General features: G+C 35.0%; 1 pseudogene; it reads left to right on the plus strand.

Annotated features, from left to right (window-relative positions):
• Positions 1 to 2,574: 2,574 nt before the first annotated feature.
• LOC122424775 lies at positions 2,575 to 2,699 on the plus strand (annotated as a pseudogene).
• The last annotated feature ends 6,217 nt before the right edge of the window (positions 2,700 to 8,916 follow it).

An 8,916-nucleotide genomic window follows, 5' to 3' on the forward strand; every position in this document is an offset into this window, starting at 1 on the left:
ATTTTCTTTTTCAGGGGATCTGCCTGACCCAGGAATAGAAGTTGCATCTACTGCTTGGCGGGCAGATTTTTTTTTTTTTTTAACCACTGAGCCACCTTGCTTTATTCTTACCTACTGAAAATAGACCCTTATTCCTACAAAGATATTGCAGGTAATTGTAAAGCTGCAATGGGTTATTATCCATATCAGGCAAACACTCGGTCTTTTTTTTTTTTTTTCCCCTTTTCCTTCTAAAACATTAATGATTTCCTCTCCTCACTCATGGCCAGAGATTAGGGCTAGGTAAAGCTAGATGTTTGGGGGTTAGGAGCTGGGAATGTTTTGCTTTGTGCTAATTTTAATTCTAAGAGTTGTGTCATTCTTGAGGTCTTGCATATAGTATTTCTCAGTATGTTTTGTAGGTAGTGAGTGGCTTTATAAATGTAGTACAATCATTATTTCTTTGTGGTGGGCTTGTCATACCTGAACAAATGAAAAGCAGTCTCAAATATTTTATTGTGTATAATGACCTTCATTGCATAATCAACTGTCCAATTGTGTCTTGGGAAAATATAGGGCAGATTATTATCAAACCGATGCAAGTAGCTATTAATACATTGCTTTTAAATATAAGAAGATTCAGTCAAAATATTTGTTTCTGAATTCTGCAGAGTCAGTGAAAATCAGATACCATTTAAAAATATATTTCCTTTTACAAATGCATAGCTTAAAATTCAGTTTATAAATGCATAGAGTTCTAAACTGAGGGCTAGAGAGAGTTTAAGAAGAAAGAAAGAAGGCCTTCACATATATTCCTTAGAAGACAAAAGCATTAAACATAATACGAACAAAATTTCAGATAAATAATAAAAATGTCTTTTTTCAGTATTTTTAGTCCTATGCAATTAATTTTTGATCCACTGGGGTTCCTGTGTAATTCCTCTGCTTTCGTGAAGCTGTCTGCTTTGTGGACTAAAAAGAGCCCTGGAAATATTGACTCAGTACCCTAGCACAACCTCAAAGACACTAGGTGAGTCAGCTTGGGAATCTGTATGCAAGACTTCATTCTTTGACATATCAGTTTTTAAATATCCGTTACAGTCCATCTGAAGTTGTTTCTGACTTAAGACAGAAGTTCCTAGCTGGGCTTTCAGTAAGGCTCTGAACCTCAGAGTGAATCCTATAGTTGCTGGTGAAACAGAATGACCACAGTTTACTTACTGCCATAATCAACAATGTTGGGATGGCAGAGCGTAAACTCTGCTGTTGCACACAACATAGAATTCTTCTGTAAGAATTTATTTCATGTGTCCCCTGAGCCTAAAGACACATTATCATCAGTGAAGGTGTTAAAACACCTCCCAAATCTTCCAATCCATCTGTAGTCTCTGAAAGGTTTATATTAGTAACATTTTACTGTACAGCTAATCTTCTCTTGAACAATTCTACCCTTGAAAATGTTGCAAATACTCTTGCAGCTAATTAAGAAGTATGAAGCATAAAAAAACCTAATTGTTTTCATACCCTTCCTTTTATAAAATGAATGAATAAGTCTTTTTATATTTTGTAGTGTTTTTAATAAAATCACAGGCTTGGTATGATCAATCCCGGGCACAGAAAATTATTATAGATTATATACAATCTGGGCAGATAGAACAGAAGGTAAAACAAGCAAACAAATGGTTTACTATACCTTGTTAAAGGGAAGCTAAATGCTCTATACAAAGTTATCCTACAAGAGAGAAAACCATGTTCTAGATTTATTAATACAAGGTTTGAAAATAAAAATATTGTAAGCTCCTTAAAATACTTTCTGAATAAACCCTCAACCTGAGTGAAATTTGCCAATAATTTAAAATGCTTAATAATTCTTTCATATCTTAAATAATATAAACCAGATAAAACAAATTTTACTTCTCTCAAACTTTATTCAGTTATCTGTACAAAATCAAGTTTTGCTCTTTACTAAATTCTTTTATATTTTGGGACAATCTCATATTTCACTTTAAAACAAAGTTTTTCTGTGAAAACAACAGAAAAACTCATACTTCACACATATATATGTTCCTACCATAGGCTCAAATACCAATAAGAACTATAGCATTTAACCAAATTAACTATCTTCTACTTAACTAGAAAGTATATAATTACACAAGTATATAAATACACAAGCAATTCAGCAGACAAGCAAACTCATCCCTTAGAGTCATACACATCACTCTGAAAAGTGACAAAAATAACAGTACACATTAATTAGCAAGACTCCAACGTGTAGCCACTCTAATAACTAAAGATCAAAGTGACATATCTGAAAAATTATGCCTGATTGAAAACGAAGAGGTAAAACCGCCACACATGAGCGCACACACACACATAAACACACAAACTACTGGAAATAATAAATGGATATGGTAATGTTGTAGAATATAAGATTAATATACAGAAATCTTTGTTTTCTATGCAATAATAATAAGCTATCAGAAATGATAAGTTAAGAAAGCAGTATGATTTACAACCACAACAAAAAGAACTTTTAAAAATTGAAATTAAAAATACTATGCCTTACAGTATTCTTTCTTCAGTAAAGAAAAAATAAGCTTTGCGCAGTGGCAGTATCGTAGCCAATGAGGTTTATCCGAGGCGCGATTATTGCTAAAAAGAAAAAATAAGGATCCAGGATCCAGGGATCCAAAGATAATTTATTAAGTAGGTTTAATCTTACTTCAAGGTTGTAAAGTTAACTAAGGTTCTTCAATGTGGTGTTTTAAGCTGACACATTAGAAACATGATTACTGCTCATATAAAACAATTTATCAGACTAATATAATTTAAATCAAGACAATTTTACATTATTCATAATCAATAACATTGTGTCAACTTGTCTGATGGGTAAAACAATATAGCAGGCTTCCCCGGGGTGGCTCAGTGGTAAATAATTTGCCTACAGTGTAGGAGAGGCAGGTTCCATCGCTGGGTTGGGAAGATCCCCTGGAAAAGGAAATGGCAATCCACTCCAGTATTCTTGCCTGGGAAATCCCATGGACAAAGGAGCCTGGCAGGCTACAGTCCATCGAGTTGCAAAAGACTTGGATACAACTTAGCTACTAAACAACAACAAAACACTATAGGAAATCTAGAAAGCTCAGATGAACTAACATCAATTAATATCAAAACAAACACAAATCTGATAATTACATCATAGAAAAGCCAGAGCTGTGTTTGTAAACCAAATGTATTTAAATAATTCTATTTATCTCAGTATTTACCTTGACTGCATGAACTTAGACGCTTATGTAAAAATGTTTCTTAGCTATAAGTGAAAAGGAAAATTTTCTTTAAAAGTCTAACACATGATAATATGAAAGTTTCAGCTTCTTTATCCTGCAAACATAGGAGTGGTACGAGATTTATATTATCAGTCTTATTAGTCTCTATAAACTAATTATAACAGGGTTGCTTTAACTAGAGGAACTTCAAAATCTAATTAGTTAGTAGTTAACGGAAGTAGGACTCATTCAAAAGATAAAGGTTTTTTTCTCTGTTATGGACACACAGGCACAAAACTTACAGTTTCAGTTCTACAGCCTCAGCTCTGGGTAGAGTGAACACAGAAACACAGAAATCTGTTACTCCAGACCTCCTTTCTAGTAGGTACCAAATGATTCCTTAAGTAATTAGTGTGCTCAAGTAGATAAATAATCATAAAGTAATAAGAAAATGAATTCCCTGTCTTTATCATGCAACAGAGATTGTATCCCTGTCATCTTGGTAGAAATCATTGAATGGTCACATTATAAAACTGTTTTCCTGCTATACTGTCATTACTGAGTAGTGACATTTGCTATGTGCAAACTAGAAAAAATATCTAGGTCTGGAAACAAAAACAAAGAAGTCAGTACAAATAAAACCTATAGAATCAGAGAGTCAGCAAAGGTAAAGTTTTATTGCCACTTAAAATAATTTCAGAAGGAGGGAGATAGAAGAAAAAGAGAGAGAGAGAAAGAGACTGAGAGAGATCTCTTGGTAATTTCAATGTAATTCACTCTATTAAGTGAGTTCACTTGGACATCTTGGTGATACCTACACAATCACTAAAGGATAATTTTCAAAAGGCAAAATTAAATTTACAAATGACTCACAAATATAAATAGTTCAAATATTTTATTCAAGTTATTAGATAATGACAGTGAAATGGTAAGATTAGTTCAGAGAACATTTGAAGATCTAGTTATTCATAGTCAATTGATGAGGAATATTAACATGTAATTGCTATATTTCATTATAAAAGTGCTACAGAAAAGTAAACCACAAACTTTGGGTTATCTTTTGTACTGGAGAGAAATTATTAACAACTCTATTGGACAAAAAATACACAAATCAAAGTATAGTCTAAGTCTGGGGACTTTAATCAGTTGTAAACAGTGAGTTGAACAAAGAACATTCTCCTGAATAACAAAACAAACCTTTGGTAGGTCCGGTAAACAATGCTACTGTATATAATTGAAAAGACATGCCACTCAGTTTTGGGGGGGGGGGTGTATAATTCAAAACTGTAAATAGTTTTCACACTAATAATATATCCCATGGGCCCATCAACTGCAACATTATCATTCTTTTAAAACAGATTTCTTTTTTCTTTTTTTTTTTGACTTCTAATTTTGGTTACTGGGCTTCCCTGGTAGCTCAGCTGGTAAAGAATCTGCCTGCAATGTGGGAGACCTGGATTCGATCCCAAGGTTGGGAAGATCCCCTGGAGAAGGGAAAGGCTACCCACTCCAGTATTCTGGCCTGGAGAATTCCATGGAGAATTCCTGGAGAATTCCATGGAGAAGTCCATGGGGTCGCAAAGAATCAGGCATGACTGAGCAACTTTCACTTTCATTTTGGTTACTGGTATCAGTATACTCAATCGCCAAGTTCAAAGCTTGAAAATCAAGCACTGTCCTCACTATCACCACAGGACAAACAAATAATCACATGCTCTATTGATATTTCTTTTGCAAAGTTTTTTAATCTGCTAATTTTCACCCTAGCTCTTTTGTATGCATGTGTCTTAAAGTCACTGCATCAGTGTTTTTAAACCTGAATCTAGGTCAATGTCAGAATAACATGAAGTGTGTCATGGACAAACTCTAATATGGTCCCCAATTTTTCCTACATTCAGGTATTCAAGCCCTTGTGTAATGCCCTACTCTTGAGGGTGAGTATAATTTGAATGCTTCTAACCAGTAAAAGAAGGCAAAGGTGATGGGAGCTTTCAGCAGATGCTTTCTCTTATTAGCTTTAATGAAGTAAACTTCCAGGTAGAGAGGTCCACATAATAAAAGAGAGACAGAGAGAAAAACAGAGAGAGAGGGAAGATTCCAGGAAACAGCAAGGAGCTGGGCTCTCAGTTCCATGAGCTACAAGAATTGAATTCTGCTAAGAGTCATCTATTTAACTTATATGCAGAGTACATCATGAGAAATGCTAGGCTGGAGGAAGCACAAGCTGAAATCAAGATTGCCGTGAGAAGTATCAATAACCTCAGATACGCAGATGACACCACCCTTATGGCAGAAAGTGAAGAAGAACTAAAGAGCCTCTTGATGAAAGTGAAAGAGGAGAGTGAAAAAGTTGGCTTTAAGCTCAACATTCAGGAAACTAAGATCATGGCATCTGGTCCCATCACTTCATAGCAAATAGATGGGGAAACAGTGGCTGACTGTTTTTCTGGGCTCCAAAATCACTGCAGATGGTGATTGCAGCCATGAAATTAAAAGATGCTTACTCCTTGGAAGGAAAGTTATGACCAACCTAGATAGTGTATTAAAAAGCAGAGATATTACTTTGCCAACAAAAGTCTGTTCAGTCAAGGCTATGGTTCTTCCAGTGGTCATGTATGGATGTGAGAGTTGGACTATAAAGAAAGCTGAGCACAGAAGAATTGATGCTTTTGAACTGTGGTGTGCGAGAAGACTCTTGAGAGTCCCTTGGACTGCAAGGAGATCCAACCAGTCCATCCTAAAGGAGATCAGTCCTGGGTGTTCATTGGAAGGACTGATGCTGAAACTGAAACTCCAATACTTGATGGCCACCTGATGGGAAGAGCTGACTCATTGGAAAAGACCCTCATGCTGGGAAACATTGAAGGCAGGAGGAGAAGGGGACAACAGAGGATGAGATGGTTGGATGGCATCACTGACTCAATGGACATGGGTTTGGGTGGACTCCATGAGTTGGTGATGGACAGGGAGGCCTGGTGTGCATGGGGTCACAAAGAGTCGGACTGAACTGAACTGAACTGAACAGTCATCTGAGCTTCAAAGTTGATCTTTCTCTGGTTGAGCCTCAGATGAAACCTCAGCTCTAGCCAAGATCTTGGTTGTAGCCTTGTGAGAGAACTTGAAGTAAAAGACCTGGCTAAATAATAGTCCAATTCTTGACTCACAGAAACCCTGAGATAATAAGTGTCTGTTGTGCTAACTGCAAAATTTGTAAATATATAAATATATAAGTTTGAGTAGAAATTTATAAATAATAAGGTGGCTTTTTAAAAATATAGATTCTCAGGTTCCAGTCTTTAAGTTTGCAGTAGTAACCAGATGTCTGTAGCATATTTAAATTAATTAAAAATATAAAAAATAATAAAAGTAAAACCCAAATTAAGCTATAAAAAGTAAAATAAAGTTATCTGTATAATTCTCTGAGTACAATCTGTCTGGACTGTGAATCACTGCTGTAAGTTGTACCTTTCCCTACCCCCAAAACTTACACATTGCTAGCAGAATGTCCTTACTAAAACTCAGATATGACCACACTTCTGGTGTGTTTTAAACCTTTCAATGACTACATATTACAAATACAACAAAATGCAACCACCTAGCAGAGAGTACAACACTCTCAATTATCTGGCTGCTGTGTATCTCCCTATAAAACCTCCCAGTCACCCCACAAAGTGATCCTAAATTATATGCAGCTTATCCTTCTTAGAGACTCTTTACTATCACCGTGCATTTGCTAGTCTCATTTCAACTACTTAGAATTTCCACCCTCTATTTCAGCTCCCATCAAATTGTAAACTATTCGTCTACAAGAAACAAACAAAATTTCACCTCCTCTATGAATCACATGTCTATTATAAGACTTATCACTTGTGACATAATTAACTTTTTAAATTTGTCTCTTGAACACTAAATCATGGGTTTTTTCATGACCTAAACCCAATTTCATCAATCCTTGTTTAGAGTAGCATTGTTGAAGATTAGATATCCATTACATACATAGAGCAAATTCATGCCACAAAATTGTTGTTCAACCCAGAATGAATAAAAACTGTGTTCAGCTCTAGCTGCTCATAAAATGCTATATGTACCATCCTGCCCTTATTCTTAACATATTTCCTAACTCAATATTTTGCAAATCAAGTAATATGGTTGACTTTCATTTCAAGGAATTCTTCAGTAAATCTTTTGTAATGTAACAAATCCCTTTAAGAGCATAAAGTTGCTTTCTATATCTTTCTTACTCTTAAGTTACACTGAGTTGTCTTTAAAGCAGAGCTCATGTCTTATGAAATTATATATTTGAACAAATGTTCTTTTCCTCTCTTTTAGGCTCTGAATACACATCAGGGATAAATACTTAGATTTTTTTTTTTTTAGTTTCCCAGAGGAGAAGATGCAGTCAGGCCCATACAGAAATTGACATTTAAATGGATTTTTGAAAATGTGCAGTGACAATATCAGAATTGCATGGATAACATTTGAATTTAAATAAAAATTTAAAAATCCTTATTTCAGGTTATATAAAAGTCATCTTTCTGCTACTTCTAACTGGTAGGGGAATATGCTTTGAAAATTAAGGAAGGATTCTAGTTCTTGAGACTGAGTTACATGCCCATTTTCAAGTATTATTTCCTTTAAGTGGAATGGTCAAGAACATGACTATTGAGATCTTTGAGCTTTAAAAACAAAGTATTGAAAACATGTTTTGTAATTATATTAGATTAGAGACTACTCAAAAGTAAACAGGTAGCACCTTTCACTGCCACGTTTCTCTTATTTTTGGCCTTACCTTGCCTGTTCAGATAAAGCTAAATCAGAAGGGAATGCTTATCATATGTTCCTGTTACTGTCTTAGAAACTCCTATGTAGTTTTTAAATTAAACCTTGAAATTCATACTATCTATACAAAAGAACAAATACAGTTTCAAAATTATGAAAATATAAAGAAACATTCTATGCATAATTAGCCCAAAGACTCATTTAGTGACCTAAACTTGCATCAACAAATATCAGTGACAATTTGCATAGAATTTACTTAAGTGTTTATTGAGAATTTTAATACATGAGGTTATACTAACATCATGAATTAACATTGATCAAACGAATGAAACAAGCAGGTGGTTCAACATACAAACATCTTTTTAAGGGAAAATGAAGCAAAGTGGTGTTTTTTTTTTTTTCATATTGGCTCTCTCACTGTTGCACAAAATCATTAAAAAGTTATTATTGCTTGATTGCCTCACTAGATATTTCCATTTCACAACCCTATTCCATTTTCAGAATTTAAATTTTATATGTAAAAAGAAAAATTGTTTCTATATATCACATAATTTTATAGCCAGATGGTGGCCCGGAGCCGGCACAGGAGATCCCACCCATGACAAGGTCATGAGGGAGAAAGCCTGACAGGCAAGGCGGATCAGGTTTTCAGGGATTCCAGAAAGCTGCCCCCGGCGCTCACCTTAAAGATGATATCTGTCTTTCTGAGGCTTGCTTCAATAGACTACTCCCTAATTTCTATGGCACAGGCAGAAGGCCTTCCCCGATCTCTTTCCAAATAAGAATCAATTTAGAACTTTAATCAGTAAGTTTCCCGGGTGGTGGTATTTTATGAGATTATCCAGGGTGAAAGGAGTGTTTTAATTTAAACTCCTTTGCTGGTATTTTAGTT

Source organism: Cervus canadensis, chromosome 1 (assembly GCF_019320065.1).
Source record: "Cervus canadensis isolate Bull #8, Minnesota chromosome 1, ASM1932006v1, whole genome shotgun sequence".
NCBI classification, from domain to species: Eukaryota; Metazoa; Chordata; class Mammalia; order Artiodactyla; family Cervidae; genus Cervus; species Cervus canadensis.